Source organism: Mandrillus leucophaeus, unplaced genomic scaffold, assembly GCF_000951045.1.
Source record: "Mandrillus leucophaeus isolate KB7577 unplaced genomic scaffold, Mleu.le_1.0 Scaffold826, whole genome shotgun sequence".
NCBI classification, from domain to species: domain Eukaryota; kingdom Metazoa; phylum Chordata; class Mammalia; order Primates; family Cercopithecidae; genus Mandrillus; species Mandrillus leucophaeus.
Window position 1 is genome coordinate 21,768 of NW_012108986.1, and position 16,808 is coordinate 38,575.

The window sequence follows — 16,808 nt, forward strand, 5'->3', positions numbered from 1 at the left end:
AAAAAAAAAAAAAAAGAATCTCTTCTTCCTGTTTCTGCCATTATGGACAGACACCTGACACTGGCAGCAACAGGCTTCCAAGAGGAATTATTTTCACTGAAGTTGGTGCTATGAATTATTTCTGTTTTCTTTCTTTATTATCTGAGGGAGAAATAAAAGTTGTACTCCAGGTATTTTGTGCTCTGTGAATCTTTCTTCCCAATGTAAAACCTAATTGTTTGGTTTCTAACTGAACCCACTTCCCTTGAAGAAAGGGGAAATTCAAGTTTAGAGCTAAATAAACTTCCTCTCCATCCCATTTAATTACAGAAATGAAGAATGAATGACCTGGAAAAAAAAGTATAATGTATATATACAGCTTTTTTTGAATTCGGAAAAGGATTTTATTTAATTTTCAAAACACCGTAAGTTAAGAAAATCCTTTATTAAAAATTCTGATGATTTGCTTTTGCAGCCAAAGTTGTGGGAAGGAAAAAAGATTACAGGCTTAAATTTTTAAAAAGCAAAATGTTGCCATTTATGAGAACAATATTTCAGGAGGGAAGCCGTAGAATGCTCACCAGTCAAGAGTTAGGGACCACTTAACCCTGTTTCTTAATATTGCAGAATTACAGTCTGCCTTTAAACCCCAGCATTCTCAGGTCCAATCCTTCCTCTGACAATCAATATTGTTGCAGAAATTGCTTTATGGGAATTACTTTATGATTTATAGGAAAGGGTGAGCCTTGTGCTCACAAGTAAATAAACTTTTTTGTTTTACAAGTAAATAAGTTTTTGTTTTGTTTTGCTTTGTTTTTTTGAGACGGAGTCTTGCTTTGTCGCACGAAGGCTGGAGTGCAGTGGCAGCCATCTCAGCTCACTGCAACCTCCGCCTCCCAGGTTCAAGTGATTCTCCTGCCTCAGCCTCCTGAGTACCTGGGATTACAGGTGCCTGCTGCCACACCCTGCTAATTTTTGTATTTTTAGCAGAGACGGGGTTTCACAGTGTTGACCAGGCTGGTCTCGAACTCCTAACCTCAGGTAATCTGCCCACCTCGGCCTCCCAAAGTGCTGGGATAACAGGCGTGAGTCACCGCGCCTGGCAGCATATAAGCTTTTAAAGTAAAAAATAATAATATGCATTTGAAAACATGGTGAGTAGCAAGTGTTGGTTTAAAAGAACAAAGATGACTATGACACTGAAGCTCTGTATTGAAGTTCTGATGGTTTTACAAAAGTGTAAAAGTTTAGGCTGGGGACGGTGGCTAGAGCCTGTAATCCCAGCATTTTGGGAGGTCCAGGTGGGAGGACTGTTTGAGCCTAGGAGTTTGAGACTAGCCTGGGCAACATGTGAAGCCTCATCTCCACAAAAATATAGAAAAATTAGCCAGTTTGGTGGGAACACCTCTAGGCTCAGCTACTCTGGAGGCTGAGGTGGGAGGATCACCTGAGCCCAAAAGTCAAGAGACTGCAGTGACATTAATTGAGCTCATTAAGCTCAATTAAATGAGCTTAATTGATCGCACCACTGCACTCCAGCCTGGGCAACAGAGTGAGGCAGTCTCACAAATAAATAAATAAATAAATAATTTAGGGATATTTTTGTTGATGAAAGTTTGCTAGGAAATATAACGTAAGTTCTGGTTTGGAAGGGAATGTGCCACCCAACAAGCGCTGAGTCTTTGTTGAGTATCACACATAGAGGATCATTACTGACTCATACAATACCCTCAATGATCCTGTGAAGTAGACCTATTGTCATCCTGCTTTAAAAAGGTAAAAACTGAATCACAAAGGGATTAAACAACATGTTTAAGGTTACACAACTTTGAAGATGGGAGAAAAGATTTAGACAGGACTCCAAAGCACTGCAGTAAACCACCTTGAAACAGCTGTAACATAAAGTTGGAAAAAGCTCCTGTCTTTTACTATATTCTTAAAATTTGTACAAAGTTTTCACCAGCAAATGGATTGAATTCCACCTATTAGTAGCAGAACTGTCTCAAAATTGGAAAAATTTAAGTAATTAAGCTGTATATTTGATGAAGAGGATAATTACTATTTATATATTTATATATTATATTTTATATATAACTATTTACAGCTAACCTTAGAAAAATTCTTAATTGTATCAAATGTGCTATTTTAGTCTATATCAAAAATCAAATATTAATTTATTCCAAGTATTTAAATTTATCATTCAATTCACACACACATGCACAGACACACACACACACATAATTTACTCAAATTTTCAAACAAAAATTATGGAATAATGTCTAAGGGTTTGGAAGCTAATTAATGCTAAATATGTACAAAATAATGTCTGTTATAATAACAATGGAGCCCCTGCTTTAAAATACGAAATGAGACCAATCTCAGAATGGTGAAAATTCACTGGACTGAGAGACCAATATTTTTGTGGTTCGGAGAAATCGTCTAGTGAGAACAAGCAGCCCATGATTCATCATTTCTTTTTCTCACATTTTTGCATCTATTTACATAAATAAATTTAAGAATTGTATCTACTTACTTTTTTCCTAAAATACATTTTAAAATGGCAACATATAATTTTAGAATTAGAATGGTACTAACTTGATTAACAGAGGGATTTTTAAAAGTAAAGAAACCAGTAATCTTAATGAGTCAGATACCAGTCAAAGAAAATACAACTGGTTCCTAACACCTTATAAAGAGAGATTCCATGGAGCCACTGTTTCAAAACACGTTCATGCTTGTGAAGAAACAGGACATAAAACACGGCTCCATGGATCAGGAAATTAATGGTTATACTTTAAGTGTGTCAGATCTTTAGAGAAAAGCAGGACTTGTTTTTGTAAAGTAATAGTTAATAATAATGACTAATTGATGCACCAAAGACTAATTTTGAGGGTGAAAAAGGATAGCATAGCAAAGAGAAAAAAAAAAATCACATGGTGGTTTGCTAATCACCTTGCAGTAAATACTCTTAGCTAAATTAGTAAATGTTCGTAGTTAAATTAACAGAAAAGATTAGAAAAGAAGGAATATTTAACTAAATATTCTTAGTTAAATTCCGTAAATATTCTTAGTTAAATCAACAGAAAACATTAGAAAAGAAGAAATATTTAAATGAAAGAGGTAAACCAAATAGTTGGGAAATTGGTGGTACAGAGAACAGGACTAACAAAATAATCAGAATATTCGGTGTATGATGAGAGGAGAAAATGAGATTAAAGCATTGAAAACTGAAAAAAACAAATGTTTTATGGTTTGGAGGTACATTTTTAAAATTCTTTAAACACTAAGGTCTAATTCTTTTTCTTAGTACAGTCATAATAAGCTAAAAAGAACTTTCATTGCATAAGAACTCACATTGAACTCACACGAATAAAACTAATCTGTTCATTTAAAACCATAAAAGGAATCATTTAAATTTCAAATTGTAATAGTGCATGAATCCAAGAAGATTATGGGTCTGGTAAATTGAGTTCAGGTAGGAGATACAAATTTGGCTCTCGTAACTAACCCCGAGATCACCACAGCTTGGACACACACAACTTCAGTTTCCTTAATAAAGGTCAATTAGTAATTTTTTTAAGTCCCCCTGTGTTGCCCAGCACTGAAGTAGACATGGGAATATAAAAGAAATAAGTAAAACATTCAGTTTCTGCCTCAAGGAATTTGCTTTTATGAGAGAATTTTCTATGAATAATTGCTTATGTCTTATTTCAAAGACACTTTGAAAAAGACAGAAAGAAACATAGACAAGAGGAAACAAATAAGAAAATTCTTGCTTGTAATTTTAAGCAGAAAACACCTACTATTCAGTCTTTCTCTCATTACGAGGGTGTATATTATCTATACCCTACTTTGGTTCACTGTAAATCAGCACCCAAATACTTAGGGATACTGCACTGTGAGGGGCTGTCACTAACCCTTGCATTGGATCATGCAAAAGGTACCCCATCGTGTTGCTTTGGGAGTTGAGCTCAGGCTACCAAACAGCCTTGCTTAAGGGTGATCTGCTCACTCTCCCGGCTTAGAATCATCCTGGCTGGTGCAATGGTCTCATCGTTAGGCTGCATTTGGTCTTGGCTCTTCAATCCAGCCTCCTGGGATCACCTTTATTTTTTCCTGACTTCTTTTTTTCTTTTTTTCCCTAAAGGTTTCCTTCACCTTTACCCCTTTTGTCCTCTATTCTTGAATTTTTAGTCTCAACATACTCTAACACTCATACTTTAATTGCTCCTGAATCCAGGGCAGAATTCTAGCTATGTTCACATTTTGAGATAGCTATATTTTCTCATAATAGTTCCTTTACCATAAAAATTACAAACCTAAAATCTTGTATTTTTTTCTATCTCAGTAACTCTGTTTTTTCCTTTTTCTTCCTCTACTCTCACATTGATACAGAGTTTATTTCCAGACCTCTGTAATCACCTTTCTGTGGGAGAAGGGGCACTTTTCTCATAGCAGATGACTTTACATAGTCCGTGTGGACAATACTTAAAGAAAGCAGAAACTTGTGTAATTACCTAAATGCACAGTCAATTGAAATAATTACACCCAAAATCTTTCATATCCTGAATTAGTGGCTTCTCCATATTGACTCCAATGCCTGCCCATTAAAAACAAAACACGAAACGCTAGGAAAGAGAATTCCAATATTCAGCCTTCTATCCTGTTTTCTTTCTCCCAGAGGTAATGACAAAGGTTTTTAGTATACAAGGTAAATGAAATGCCTCTAGGCTGAAACTAATTCCTTCGGCGAGAAAGCTGGCAGTCCATGGGGATGAGGTGGGAAGACCTCCCTTGAAGTCTGGTGCACCTCTGCTCTCTCCTGGAAGGACAGGTTTCCACCTCCCCAGCTGGGCCATCCAGCTTGTCCTCTGGATTAGCATGCCTCTACCCACTGAGACCAATGATTCTTCTTAGTTACAGACCTTGAGTCAGCGAGTCAAATCTGATCTTAGGTGCAATTACTAGGGAATTGGCTCTTGGTTTGCTACTGTTTGTGACCAAATTTCCAACTGCTCTGTTCCTTTATCCCTGGGGCATTAGGTGAATTACCAAGACATGGAGTAATTTTCTCTCTGATTGAGGATTATCTTGCTGTAGTTTAAAGTTTGAAACAATCCTCCCAAGGACAAGAGTCCTGTTCTTGAATGCTAAATCTGTACTCCTTGCATCTATGCTCTGCCCAGCTCAATAGTAAATGCTGAGACACCCACCTTCATCTGGACTTCTGACGTGACATTCCCCAAGTCCTGTCCTATTTCCTTTGGTCAGATTCCGCTAAACATACTGAACATCATCTGCCTATCCAGACTTTTCTCTCCTGGGCCTCTCTAAGCTCTGGTCTGACTCTACTTGGCTCCATCCATTTTGGGCCCACAGAGGCCTGGTTCAAGCAGCCAATGATCACACCTATTACACTCCTACTGAATTTTTGGAGACCAGGACTAACATAAATCAGGGAAAATGTGGTCACAAATTTTACAGGAGGCTAAAAGTCAGAGGGCACAAACATTAATATGCCAGATGAAGTAATTTTTCCTTCTGCACCCAGAAAAGTTGATTTCTAATGTCAATTGAATATCTTTAATGTTTTTGGCACTCATTTGTATGTTTTGTTTCATTTCCCTGGTTTAATGAAAGTAAGATTCATTTCTTTTTTTCCAATGAACCTTTATCTCAGCTAAGTTAGAAAAAGCATTGTACTGGCTAATTGGATTTTGTATGAAATGACAGCTCAACAAAATACCCTTTTAGTTGTTACCTTGTTGAAATATTTCTAAGATATAACATATTTTATAGCGCTAGAAAACAAAATATAATAAAAGATTGACTCTTATTTTGGAGATTTGGGTTCCTGCCATGCTTTAAGGCACTAGATCATTAAGGGCAAATGTATTCATTCTTTCAATGTTTACTATGTGCTAGGCCCTTAATGATGAATAGGCTCAGTCTTAGGAAACCTTAGAGTCCAACAGGGGAATATAAAACTCATATAAAATAATGCTAAGGGGAGCAGAATGCATTAAGTGCCGTAGTGGAGGAACAGATTATTTTCACAGATACCGGGAATTACAGAGGTTTTAAGACATTGGGATAAATAGATGATGAAGCATGTCCATTTATTCATTCAACAAATAATGACACCTACGAATATGCAAGGACTTTTTAGGCCCTAGGATACAAAAGTGAAAAAACAAACGAACAGATGGTGTTCCTGCTCTCATGGGATTCACTTTCATGAGAGGTAGAGAACAGACAATAAATGAATGCACCTAAATGTACAGTGTACTAAATGGTGGTAAGAGCTATGGAGAAAAATAAAGCTGACTAAGGAGAATAGGGACTGTGGGGTGAGGGACAGCCAGCTGATTGGCATTGGATACTCAGAGAACATCCCAGTGACCTTCAATCAGAAACCTGAAGTAAGTAGAAGGAAGCATATGAAAAAGGGCGGGAGAAGCAATTTCGGAAGAGGTGCGGATGCAGGCTTCTCAGAACTTCTGGAGCTTCTTGGTGCTCCCTGAAGAAGACCAAGGAGGCCAGTGGGGTTGATCAGGGCCAGCTGGGAGGGGAGCGAAAGGAGAAGTCAGAAGGCTGGTGCAGGCAGAGGCAGATCCAGCAGGGCCTGAATACTTTGGACTATGCATGGCAGCCCCCTTGCTCACCTCCCCTCGAGTTAAGGGGAAACTGGAAAGAAAACAAAGTTAATTAAGGGTTTTGACTAGCTGGATTTCATTTAATTGAAGTGGAGCCATAATATGTTGTTTTGTATTTAATTTTTAAGTCATTTTGTGTGGTTTTTTTTTTTTTATTCCAAATTAGATAATAAACAATCTGTAGTTGGAAATAGGCTTTATTTTCTGTCCTATTCTCTCAAAGCTCCTGGATCCTAGAAGGGCTCACAGTGCCATACAAAAAGAATGAGTCTTTTTTTGATAATGAGTCTTTTTTTTATAATGAGTCTTTTTTTTTTTTAATGAGTCTCTTAATATTGTATTTTATCCTGTTTTTTTTTTTTAATGAGTCTCTTAATATTGTATTTTATCCTGGATGAGAACTACTGAGAAGTCATTGTTTCACACTACTTGTGAATCTTATCCCTTGTTTTCCTAGACCAGCTCTTTCATGCCATTGTAAACTGACCTGGAATTGTAATGAGATTTTAGCCACATGTAGACCAAGGGAGATACACAAATCTGGAAACAGGGAAAAAGTAAACATTTTTTTTGTTCTGTCAAAATTTGTCCTTTCTCATTACTTGAGAGCGTTTCCTTATGGGTAGATCTCAAGGTTTAGATGGTTATTTGGTAAAACACTCTGTCTGATATATCAAATATTACACAAAAAAAGGAGTCAAGAAAGATTTTCATTTTTCTTTAAATTGAGCTTGGCCTATTTGCCTCAAGTAACTGAAGCTAGATTTTCTCCCATGATAGCAGCAACCAAGTTGCTGTGACATTTATTAAAGTCTTTTGAGTTGATCAAAACTTCCGTTAAGGATTTGTGTTCCCTGTTATTTTTTTAAATTAAGTTTGAAATTTTAGGCTTACCCAGAAGTTTCAGAAATAGTACAGGGGGCTGGGCGCTGTGGCTCACGCCTATAATCTCAGCACTTTGGGAGGCTGAGGTGGGCAGATCATCTGAGGTCGGGAGTTCGAGACCAACCTGACCAACATGGAGAAACCCCGTCTCTACTGAAAATATAAAATTAGCTGGGCATGGTGGTTCATGCCTGTAATCCCAGCTATTCTGGGGGCTAAGGCAGGAGAATCTCTTGAACGCGGGAGGTAGAGATTGCAGTGAGCTGAGATCACGCCATTGCACTCCAGCCTGGTCAACAAGAGCAAAACTCCATCTCAAAAAAATAAATAAATAAAATAAAAAATAAAAAAGATAGTACAGAGAGTTCTTGTATATCTTTCAGTCAGTTTCACTAAATGGTAACATCTTACATAATCATAATATAATCACTGAAACCAGGAAATTGGAAATTTATATTATTAACTAAATACAACACTACTGACTAATCTATAGACTTTATTAGAAATTTCTGTTTTCACACTAATGTCCTGTTTCTATTCCAAGAGCTAAACCAAAATCCCCACATTGCATTTAGTTGTCATGTCTCTTTAGTTGCTTCCAATCTGTGACAGTTGCTGTCTTTCTTTTTCTTTCATGACATTGACTTTTTTTAAAGGATACTGGTCAACTATTTTGTAGAATTTTGGTTTGTCTGATGCTTTTTATGACTAGATTAAGGTTATGCATTTTTGGCAGTATTATCACAGAAACGAAGTTGTAAAAGGGTACATAATATGGATAGATCTTCTTGCTGGTGATATTAAACTTAATCATTTGGCTATGGAGCTGTCCGCCAATGTAAAGTTACTATGTTGCCCTTTGTAATTATTAAGTATGTTGTTGAGAGATACTTTGAGATTATGCAAATGTCCTGTTTCTTACCATAGTGTCACTCACTAATTTTACTGTTCATTCTTCATTTGTGTCTGCAACAATTCTACTATGGTGTTTGCCAAATGGGGATTTTCTAGTTCCATCATTCTATCTACATTTCTTAATGGGAATACAATTATGAGAAAGGGTCAACCCTTTTCCATTATTTAGACAATTATTCATTTCTATCAGTGTAGATTTATATATTTTTATTGTATTCTTTAGGTTATAATTTATTACTGTCATCACTGATTTTGTTATTCAAGCAAGTGAGAATTAACCTGAAGGAGAATATGAACCAAAGAGACCAAATGCACAATGTAATAAACACTACCATAGGCGCATAAATTCATTTTTCCTGTATGACCTAAGAAATTCTTTGTGTGATAAGCACTGTACTTTAATCTCTTTTATCGTCTAGCAGTCTGCCCCACACGTGTACAATAGAGGTTAACTGAAATAATTAATTATTTTAAAACAATGTAGCAAAATTAAATTTTATAAAAACAATTAAGTGATCTCACTAAATTTTCTGATTTAATTAGTTTCATTTGGTTCAGCAGACATTAGCTAGAAATAATGAAAATATGTTTTTATTCGCCACCAATGTCCAAGAAAGTCCAATATGAGACTCTGTCTAAATCACCATTCTTTGAAGGGTGCCTAAAGTAAGATGTAAGCTAGTTTGATATTGGGGTTGGGTTTACCATGGTATTGATTGTGCCTCTTGGTAACACATTTTTAAATTTTTTGAAATGTTTAAAATATTTATTTTGTATGGAAAATGCATACAAATATTGAAAAAAAGCATAAAACAACTAGATGGTGAAAAGCAAACTCACCTCTCACCTTGTCCCTTAAAGCCCCTGGTCTTCTTTAAGGGAAATTCTTTAAGGATCTTCTTTAATGTTGCCTCTTCAGAGACAACCATTGTCATCCATTTTTTTGTGCATCATCCCAGAGAGAGAGTCTATACATATACAGATGTTTCTGTGTGTGCATGAATATGTGTCTGTATGTGGCCTTTTTATTTTTATTTTTGAGATGGAGTCTCGCTCTGTCGCCCAGGCTGGAGTGCAATGGCTTGATCTCGGCTCACTGCAACCTCCGCCACCCAAGTTCAAGCGATTCTCCTGCCTCAGCCTCTTGAGTAGCTTGGATTACAGGTGCACACCACCACGCTCGGCTAGTTTTTGTATTTTTAGTAGAGACAGGGTTTCACCTTGTCGGCCAGGCTGGTCTCAAACTCCTGACCTCAGGTAATCTGCCTGCCTCAGTCTCCCAAAGTGCTGGGATTACAGGCATGAGCCACCGTGCCCAACCAGTGGTCAAATAATATTCTATTGTAATGATACATTATGATTTTGTGTTTTAAATAATGTTTCAGTGAATATCTTTGAATATACTTCTTTGTGCATATATATGTGAGAGGTATAAATTCTTAGAAGACGAAGTGTTGAACTGATGGGAATGTGTATTTAAAATTGACATAGATATTGACAAACTGTCCTTTCAAAATGTTATGTCAATTTATTGTCCTACCAGCAATTTAGGAGTACTGACTTTTTTGTACTTATGGGAATTTTGTAACCTAATAGGTGAAAAATAGTACCTCTTTAAAATTTTAATATGTATTTATTTTACTATGAGTGAGACAGAATTTTTTCACCTTTGAAGGTCACGTACATTTTCTTCAAAATCACTTTTAAATATTCTCTGAGCATTTTCTTTTTGTTCCTTTTATAACTTATAGAAATGTTTCTATATTCAGGAAATTATCAACTTTACAATAACATATGTTGCAAACATTTTTTTAGCTTGTGTATCGTTTAACATTATGCCCTTATTTTTACTTTGTTTTTGGTCCTGCAGAAAATTTTAATTTTTTTTATTTTTTTACTTTTTTAGATGGAGTCTCACTCTCCTGTCTAGGCTGGAGTGCAGTGGTATGATCTCGGCAGATACAACCTCTGCCTGCCAGGCTCAAGCTCCTGAGTAGCAGGGATTACAGTTACCCACCAAGGCCCAGTTACCTGTTTTTTTTTTGTTTTGTTTTGTTTTTTGATATTTTTAGTAGAGATGAAATACAACCACATTGGCCAGGGTTCTCTTGAACTCCTGGCCTCAAGTGATCCACCTGCCTCGGCCTCCCAAAGTGCTAGGATTCCAGGTGTGAGGCACTGTGTCTAGTGGAAAATTTTAATTTTTACATATTAAAACTCATTTAAAAATTTTTTTAAGTTCTGAGTTTGCTCACACAGAAATGGATTCTCCACTTCAAAAGTAGAAAAACAATTTTTCTTTGTAGTTTGGTGAATGTATTTATTTGTCTGCATTTCAATATTAGAGCCATTTGAAACGTTATTTTGATGTAAAAATATGGTAGGAATTTAATTGTATTCACCACAGGTCATCACTATATCAAAACTATTAATTGATTAATCCTATTTTACTTCACTGAATAAATGGATGCTGTCTCCTTAGCAAATTTCCGAAAGGTAAAAGAATGCCAAGTAGTCAATTGAAGGTGATTTATTTATGTTGTCATTTATTTACCTAGATTGAAATAATTTTCAGGTTTTCTTAAAATGCTTTCTTTTCTCTCCCAGGAACGGCTCACCCCCATCATGCTGGCAATTAATCAAATCATAATGCTCCTGAGAATGGAAATGCAATTTAAATAATGCTGCAATGTTGTTACAGTTGTTATTCCGTCATGCTGGGCTAATGTTTGCAGTTTTAGTAGAGACGGAGTTTCACCACATTGGCCAGGATGGTCTCAAACTCCTGACCTCAAGCGATCCGCCCACCTTGGCCTCCCAAAGTGCTGGCGGCGGGGCTGGGGTGTGGGGGAAGATGCTTTTAAAATGACTACTTGCATGCCCTTAACCCAGTTTCACCAAATGGTAACATCTTACATGATCGTAAAGTTCTTCTGTATTCATTCCCACGTGGAATCACCTGCTTTTGTGTGTGGGCTGCACCTAGTAACTTGTTTCTGATAAACAGAATGTGGCAGAAGTGATGGTACTTCTAAGATTAAATTATAAAAGGCTAAGACTTGTGTCTTGCTGGCACTCTTTGTCTTGCCTTCTCTTCTTGCTCACCTTGATGAAGCAAGCTGCCATGCTGCAGAAGCCCGAGTCGCCAAAGAATGAGGGCATCCTTCAGCCAACAGCCTAGGTTTTGAGGAAATACTTTATGCAGCATTGGCAAACGAATACAGCCAATAAGAAGCTAGGTTGTAATGCTGAATCACATGAAAATGTTAAACATTATATTAACAATGGTATAAAAATATAACGTTAAATGTAGTAGTATTATTTTAATATTTAAAAGCTAACGCTTTTAGCTAGTTTCGTATCTGCAAATCTCTAATCTAAGAATTGAGCTTATGTTGCTCTGTTTAATCTTCACTGTAACCCATGAGAGAATTCCGACTATCACTGGCGTTTCACAGATGAGGAAACAGAAGTCTTAAGATGTATAGAAGAGCAATTTTAATCCAAAACCCATACTCTGAACAACTGTGCTGTGAGATTACAAGGACAAAAACCGAAAAAGTGAAAAAGTAAAAACAGCTTTTGTTTGCCAGACAGAATTGCTGTGTTTCCTCTCCTTTTGACCTAGAATGACTCTCCTTTCCATAGCAGGGTTCTCCTTCCATCATCTGTGCTGGGGTTTGGCTTCACTTTAGCCTTGGTCTCTAGATATTGTAATTTCACAATAAACTGCCTGAGGGTGTACATCACCAGACACATGGTAGGTAGGAAATACATAGACATCTGTTAAATACATGAATCAACACGTGATTGCATATTCCATCTTTGCCACAGAGGAAACCTTTCATGCTGAAGAAGGGCAGAATGTAGAAGTTGGTGATGTGTTTTATCTGCAAATGTTAGTGGCAGGCTTGCCTCCAGCACAGGAGAATTTACATCTGTGCTTCTTTAAAATAATTGCCTTGGGTATTTCTAGCTCTGGGAGCTGCTTATGACAGAAAGATACATGAAGGTAATTTGTCATCTCATGTTTTCCCCTCCATTGTCATTATGGAAGAAGAGAATGGCTGCAATTTCAGATCCTTTCAACTGAAATGAAGAGAAAATGTGTCTTCTAAATGGTGCTTTTCCATACGCCTTCCCTATGCTGGTGGTGGTGTAAATTAGAATGTCGTCTATGATGGCAAATTTTACAATATCACAAATACAGTACAAATTTTTCAAAATCACAAATGGATGGATTCTTTGATCCAACAATCCTACTTCAACAAATTTACTTCATGGAAATATTTATGTGTGAGAAACAATATTTTTAAGAGTAAGTGATTTAAAAACTACTTAATTGCATATCAGTAAGAGGCTGGCTAAGTAAATTATAGTACGTTCATCCTTACAGAGGAATACTATGCAGCCAAAACAAAATAAAGCAAACTTTCAAAATGTTAACTTGGAATGATCTTCAAGACTTATTGTTAAATAAAACAAATTAAGAAGTGGAGTCTTTTTTTTTCTACTAAATTTGTGTCAATAAAAATGGTTGTATACGTGGGATGGTTTTTAAGTACATGGAAAAATCCTTGATGGTCCTTCCTTGAAAAGGTGAAACCTAATTCCTCTCCCTTTGGATGCGGGACTATTTATAGTTATCGCTTACTAAACGTAAACTGCGCTTAGGCTGATATTTGGGACAATGAAACCTTTGAGTGCCCGTGTGAGGAAAAACTCGGTTGCTGAGTGCAGGGAAGGGGGATCTGTTTCTATCATATGTACTCTCTGTGCCTACTGCATTTTGAACCATGCGAGTGATACATATTTATAAAACAAAATAAACAAAGCATAAATACAAACCTAGCAATCATATATTTAGTTAATAAAATGGTGTGCCCTATTTCTTATGTCCAGGTATACTTATAAATGCCTACAGGGATTTCACCACCTTAGGATGGAGAGACTAAATGCTTCTGATGGAATTAGGATGGTGGAATGTTGGAAGTAAAAGTGAAGGCGGAGAGATGTTTGAAAATATTATATTTACTTATTCTTGGGTTCAAATAAAGAAGAAACAGGGCACAGGAGTGGGAAAGACTAGCGGCAATAGTGATGAAGGGACATTCTTATCATGCTGGCAATGTTGATTACCCAGGTGTAGGTGGCTGTACACTGAGGGAGAAGATCGCAAATCAGTGTGGCCAGAAGGCACAACTTCCTGACACACCAGAGGCAGGTCTTCAATACTCACTGATTTCCGCAACAGGCTGCGTAGGGGGCACTGAGCCACAGTGAGTTGGTGAAATGCTCCTGACAGTGTGGAGAAACCAACAGGCAAAACACGGAGGGAAAAGTGATAAGACCCCACACTTTTCACTAGTGCTCACAATGAGTTGTTAAGCAAGAGCTTCTCATACTGTGCTTTTTCCTGTTGCATGCACGTAATCCATTAGCATTGCAGACAAATTTAAGATGTTGTTTACAGTAAGGTGGAAGGTACCCTATGGCAAAAATCCCTCAGAAATTTATCTGTAGATTTAAAGTTATTCCAATCCTAGAATATCATGCTTTTAAGAGATGCCATACCTATTTTTCCCTTTGTAATATCAAAGCAGTACTATCTTCTCTGGAGGCTTGTTGGGTGAATTTAATGGAATAAAGTTAAGTAGGTGCCAGAATCATTGCTGTTTTCCCTCCATAGCCCTGCCATCCACTAAAAAAAAAATGTTTGATGAGATTATTTAATGTTTTCCAATTAAGCTGTGTTTCCAAATAGAATGATTTCCATTTTAGTGTAGTTGGTATGGGGTTTTGTGAGTCTGTGCTTCTTTTATTGTGGATAATGTTCAGTTCCTTTTTTATTAGCCTCCTAGTTATAATAGTAAAACTCTACTCGTCTATTCCGAGGAGTCCCTACCACCCATATCATCACTTTCCAGCATAGCACTCTTCATGCTTAGTCATTTGAAGTCACTTAAAGCACTCAACATTGTAAAAATGAATATTGGAAGGCAAAACCTACAAAATTTCGGGAATTTGTGGAGGGATTCCCACAAATCAGCCAGGTGAAGATTCACACAACCGAAGACTGAACAACTCCTCTAAGGCGGCACCATGCTGCAAACCCAGACTGCCACTCTTCTCACCCCTTGTCCCTTTGCTGTTCTGGATAATGAGGTTCGAAAGTTACCTAGGCAGCGTAAAAATAAGTGAAACGGAGAAAGGGCTTAAGGCTGGTTACCAGCAGAGGTTCACCTGGCCCCCATAAGCTGCTGAACAAGAAGGGGTGCCGGAAATGTCCCACTGGAGAAGTTGGTGGAGATGAAGACCTGCTCAGTGGACAAGGGTTCCTCCCAGGATACCCCCAAGCTGAAGAAGTGGGCTCTGAGCCACCCACTTTCCCACTCCTGTACCCCACCCTGCACTGGCAAAGGTGCGGGTAAGGATGTGGACCACTGAACCCTGAAGAAATAAGTCCATCGACTTTGACCCCATGGAGGAATGCCGGTGAGAATCTTAAAACAATCTGTTAGTGTCAAGACAGAGGACAAGGTCTGTCTGGCACAGCAGCTCCCTCAAAGAAGAGAAGAGTGAGGAGAAAGGAAACTCAAGTCTGACCACTCTGTCCTGGGAGAGAACAGGACGATCCCATCTCTCATCCTTCCAAGTAAGGCAAGGAGACTTTTTATAATTAGGAAACAAAAAGAAGTTAGAAGGAGTAAAATCAGGCTGTAAGGTGAATTCCTAATGATAGCTCATTGAAACTGACAAAACTGCCCTTGTTTAATGACGGGAATGAGCAGAGCATTGATGTGGTGAAAAAGGACTCTGGTGAGATTTTCCCAGCATTTTTCTGCTAAAGCTTTGTCTAAGTTTCTCAAAACATTCTCCTAATAAGCAGATGTTTGCCCCTTCAGGAAGTCAACAAGAAAAATACCTTGAGTGTCCCAAAACACTGGTCCCAAGATGGCGGCTTTCGAAAGGCCCGCTTATCCTTTGAGGGGAACACAGCCACCTCTTGGAAGCCATCGCCTTGATGATGCTTTGTCTTCAGGATAATATTGGCAAAGCAAGGTTCCATTTTCCGGTTACAATTCGTCAAAGACATGACTCAAGATCGTGACTCCTCCGGTATGAAATTTTCACTGAAAACTCTGCTCATTAAAACAAGCTATACATATATAAACAGCCGATTTCATTGGGGGACTGTCCTTAGAAGCTTTTCATAAAACATCAATGAATTCTTCATTCTTCCACCCAAGCTTCACCGTAAATTTGATGTTTGTTTTTGCTGCTATTTTAGCGGAATTATGTTGTTCTGCCAGGAGTCCTTTTCAGTGGGTGTCTCATCCTTCTTAGTGCCTCAGAGTGGATCTGGTTCAGAAAGGTTATAACAAGTTGGTATAAGTTTGTTTTAGTGCAAAACAACTGAAATCCATGCAGACTTTCTTCACAATGTCCATTTTCTGTGAACTTTTTGAAGACCCCCTGTATTGAACGTTGACCATGTCCTTAGAGAGAAGCAGATGCTTTCCACTTCTTGTCCTCATATTGCCCACAATGGAGGAGTGCACAGAGCAGGGAAAGGCCACCCCAGAGAGGTCCTGCCCCCCAGCGTGCAACAGACTGCCGGCCCAATCCTGGCTCCGTGGTGTGCTGTGTTGGCCAGAGCAAGTTGACCAACCTCCCTGAAGCTCAGTTTACTCCTATGTAGCCCAGAACCAGTAGCCATGATACGACTGCTTGGCAGGGACGGTTAACTAACTCAGGAAAAGCAACCTAGCTCCAAGGGTAGCAACCAGGAGTTCCAGTTGATTCCATCAGCACACCGTATGAAGCATTCACAAGCTGCAGTGTGGTGGAACATTAATTAGGTTTAGTGTGATTGGATTGAAGTGCAAATCTAATCAAGGAGAAGTCCCACCCACTCTGACCTGTGCCAGAGCAAGTTGACCAACCTCCCTGAAGCTCAGTTTACACCTTTGTAGCCCAGAACCAGTAGTCATGATAGGACTACCTGGCAGGGACAGTTAACTAACTCAGGAAAAGCAATCTAGCTCCAAGGGTAGCAACCAGGAGTTCCAGTTGATTCCATCCGCAGACCCTCTGAGGCGTTCCCAAGCTGCGCTGTGGTGGAAAATTAATTAGGTTTAGTGTGATTGGATTGAAGTGCCAATCTAATCAAGGAGAAGTCCCACCCACTCTGCCCTCTGCCTATATAAAGGCGAGGCGCGGCGGGCGCCGCACTCATTGAAGCCTCGAGTCCGCACGGCAGCAGAGCCAGGCAGGTGCGCCAGAAGGCAGCAAGATGTTGAGAGCCACAGCTCCCTGCTGGTTCCCACCCGGATATCCAGAAGCTAAGAAGGTGGCCGAGGAGCGGGCCCT